A 4,286-nucleotide genomic window follows, 5' to 3' on the forward strand; every position below is an offset into this window, starting at 1 on the left:
GTAAACAAACATCCACAAACAGCTCTGCAACATTTCATTTTCAGTCAAAGTGATTCATGCCACCACTGACTGCAGTGGCTACATGAAGTCCACACTCAGCCACACAGAGAAGTGTATTCATGGTCACTATTTGAAATTCACATATTGGAATCATAAAACCGTTTAAGTAATAATAATAATAGTAATAATATAAGTAATAAAACAACCAGAATCTAAATCTGAAGACAGTCGGTTGCTGTGTTTATTTACCAGAATCCAACACATGATGTATGGAGTATGGAGTCATAGCAGTGCCATAAAAAAAGAATAAATCTGTAAAACAATAAGAAAATAAATGTGGAAATATAAAAGGAACAAATAAAGGAATAAGTAAGCTGCTTTTGTTTTTCCCCCATTGCTTTTGCTACTCCTTGAAGGGCCAAGCTGTCCATCAACTGGCTTTGGGAGGGCTTTCCTGCCCGGGTTGAGTAGTGCTTTCCTGCACACATGAATTCAGCTTCAGAGAGCAACAGGAAATAAATATGGACTGCACATGCACTGTGTGCACAGTGTTCCCTCCCCAACTCAGATTCAAACTGCCACCACATTCAGGCCACATCACACACTGCCTGCCATGTGTGTGTGTGGTGGCTGTCTCGGTTTTCCTAACCAGTGTTAACAGGTTAGAGCAGCGATGCTGCCTGAGATTCTGTGTCACTCCTGTCTTTCATGTGTGACGAGTGCAGTTCTCAGCCAAAATAAACAGGCAAAACATCTGTCATATTGATAGCAACATTACATAAAACTGACACCTTTTACTATAGTTGCTGTATCTGAATAGATCACAGACATGAGAAAATTATAAAACTTTTTTTCATCTATTTTGTTAACCATTTTAGTACGTGGACGCCACACACAACACAGGCAGTATGTCCTGGGTGTCATACTGCAAGTCTGTGTGTACTTCCTGTTGTCCACGCTAAAAGTTCCCATCAAAGCTGAATTCATGTTTGCAGGAATCAACTACTTGGCCTGGTCAGGAAAGCCCGCCCAAACCCAGTTGATTGACAGCTTGGCCCTTCAAGGAGTAGCAAAAGCAATAGGATAAAAAGCAAAAGCAATGGGAGGAAAAAAAAAGCAAAATGAAAAAGCATTTTTTAAATTTTTGATGTTGCTCTTTATATTTCCACATTTTTTTAACGTACTTATTACTTATTTATTTATTCCTTTATTTATTCTTTGCAATATTTTCTCATTATTTTCTCATTATTTCTTTCTTATGACTCCATACATTTCAACCTCCAACTTCTCCACCTCTTCTTTTCTCTCCCATGTCTTCTATGCTCATTTAAACTACGTCCATACTAAGTGTGTCTGTGAATGTGAACTGGGCTTTTTTTGTTTTTTTGTTTGCTCCTCTGTTCATCTGTTTTTCTGCAAAGCATTTTGGATCAACTGTTGTGTTTGAGCAGTAAATAAATAAAGTTGACTTGACTTTTAGTGTCCTCCGCACTGTCAAGACTAATTCATATTCTACACTGCCACCAAGTGACAGAAGCTGTGAGTACAGTTTAAGCAAACGTGAAGGCCTTCAGATGTTGGGTCTGAGCTCTACCTCATGAGCTGGACACCAAATATGTTGGATTTCAGTTGTTTATCAATTTATTGACTATCATAAATTAAGAAAATATGAATATTAAAAATATGAATATTAAATAATAACTTCAAAATGAATTAAAGTTCACGGGGTACCAGCCTAAACTAATAGGCAAAATAGCCAATATGGTTTTAGTCTCGATTTAATACCAATAATCTGGAACTCTGATTAACCATTAGCTTACTAACTATAAATTATTATATATGTTGATATATATATATATATATTAACAGTAAGTTAAAGTTGAAGGATTGGAATTCTACCGAGTAGAGGTTGGCAATATTCAGGCTTGTGCAACATTAAACACACCAGTAGTTACTTAAAGGCATTTATTTACAATGGAGCAGAGCAAAACACACTGTCTAATCTAGTAAATACAGGTGTGTGTGTGTGTGTGTGTGTGTGTGTCTGTGTGTGTGTGTGTCTGTGTGTGTGTGTCTGTGGGGACACAGACAAAGGCAAGATGGCCGATTCAAAGTGGTCACTGTGACCACATGACCTGAACAAAGAAGACTACACAAGATGGCGGTAAACAAAGAAACTACTCAAAATGGCCGCTGAGACCACCTAGAGTGTGTGAGAGGGAAGGTGTGTTTCTTTGTTAGCCAAGCTCTTGTAATCTAAAGGTACCAGGTTAGAGGGAGGAGGTTAGCTTCATGCAGGTTCTAGAACTGAGACGTACTGCTATGTGTGTGAACATACGAGTACTCGATTAACTGTATGACTGACCACGACCTAAGCAAACATTACAACAACAAGGCATCAATCAACATGCTGTGCTACTCTGTGCTGGGAAAGGTTAGGCCCAGTCAGTTAACGTTACCCAGTCCTTGGAACAAGCAAAGAGGTCCTTTCCAGTGTTGGTGTAAAGTCCAGTGAGTTGGGAGGTTTCCTGGTGGAGTAAAGTCCTGTCTGGCTGTGTTGCTTTGCTGTTATCTACTTTGTTCTCCTCACAGAGTTAGCTGTTCCATGCTAACTCTGCTACGATTCCTGTTGCTTGGAAAATCAGCTGGCCTTGTGTCGTAGCTGCTGATTCTGAAGAGGATTTGCTTCACTCACAGTTAATCCGAAGCAGGTCGCTGCTGTTGAGGAGAAGAGTGTTTGCAGGCTGCTGGTAGCAGGCCGGCGAGAGAGCTGGTTTCTCAGGTAGCAGAGCTGACCTGGGCTGGGGCCTTGTTGCCCTTTGAAGAGCCGAGAGGAGAGAGCTGGAGCTGCTCTCCAGAGCAAGCCAAGAAGGGAAGAGAGAGAGAAGAGGTCTAAAGGACTGGTTTTGTTTGGTGACACCCTTGGGGGTCACATGTCACACGTTGACCATGGCTGGCCAGTGGGGTCCGTGGGGGGAAGGGTCGTCCCCAGGTGTGAACGGTGAGGAACTGTGGAGTGTGAGTTCCTTTGTCCAGTGGAGCAAAGAAACATTTGGTCTATAGAATTATTGAGTCCCAACACAGATATCAACCTACAAAAAAAAACACTTGTCAAATTGCCACAACACACAGGCAGTGACACCATCTTCCCTCAGAGAGGATCAATCTGCAATCCAAAAACTTTCCAGACGATAAGGCTGTGAAATCTGGGCCGGGGTTGCATGTTGGTGAATGATGATGAGCGATGTTTGCTCTCCATTACACTTTAACTTTTAGGCTGAGCAGCGGAAGCACAGGCCAGAACGTGATAAGAGCGGAAAGAAGTCTGTCATTTGAATGCACAGTGACCCAGTCTCACAGCTTGGCTGGAATCAGACCAATCTGTAGACTTTACCCTGTCCACAAATAAAAAACGTGCAATTTCACAGAGTACATTTGGTAGAACTTTATGTAACATAATTATGCAACATGATCATGAATGTAAGACACATGTAGTCTATAGGCAGCAGCCAAGGTTTACTGGACTGGAACGGATCCTTCTGCTCTCAACCTAAACTCACAACAACAAAAACAACAACAAGTCAAATCAAGTCCGTTTTATATTCTGTTGATCCAAATCACAACAACAAAAACAACAACTAGTTGAATCAAATCAGTTTTGTATACTGTAAATCCAAATCACAACAAGAGTTATATCAAGGCTCCTTTCAAACAGAGCAGGTATAGACCTTTTCTTTATAATATTATTCACAGACGAACAACAATTCCCACAACTACTGCTCCATCTGCAAAGACTCACTCTGCTGCAGCTGTTAGCCTTCTACTGTCACTGCTGTTACTACTACTACTACTACTGTCACTTCTGTTACTACTACTACTACTACTGTCACTGGTGTTACTACTACTACTACTACTGTCATTGCTGTTAGTGCTACTACTACTGTCACTGTTGTTAGTGCTACTACTGCTGTCACTGCTGTTAGTGCTACTACTACTACTGTCACTGCTGTTAGTACTACTGCTACTACTGTCACTGCTGTTAGTGCTACTACTACTGTCACTGCTGTTAGTGCTACTACTACTACTGTCACTTCTGTTACTACTACTACTACTACTGTCACTGGTGTTACTACTACTACTACTACTGTCACTGCTGTTAGTACTACTGCTACTACTGTCACTGCTGTTAGTGCTACTACTACTGTCACTGCTGTTAGTGCTACTACTACTGTCACTGTTGTTAGTGCTACTACTACTGTCACTGCTGTTAGTACTACTGCTACTAC

The sequence above is a fragment of the Seriola lalandi genome, unplaced genomic scaffold, assembly GCF_002814215.2.
Source record: "Seriola lalandi dorsalis isolate HSWRI2012SDOR001 ecotype SW California unplaced genomic scaffold, Sedor1 jcf7180002054784, whole genome shotgun sequence".
In the NCBI taxonomy this organism is placed as follows: domain Eukaryota; kingdom Metazoa; phylum Chordata; class Actinopteri; order Carangiformes; family Carangidae; genus Seriola; species Seriola lalandi.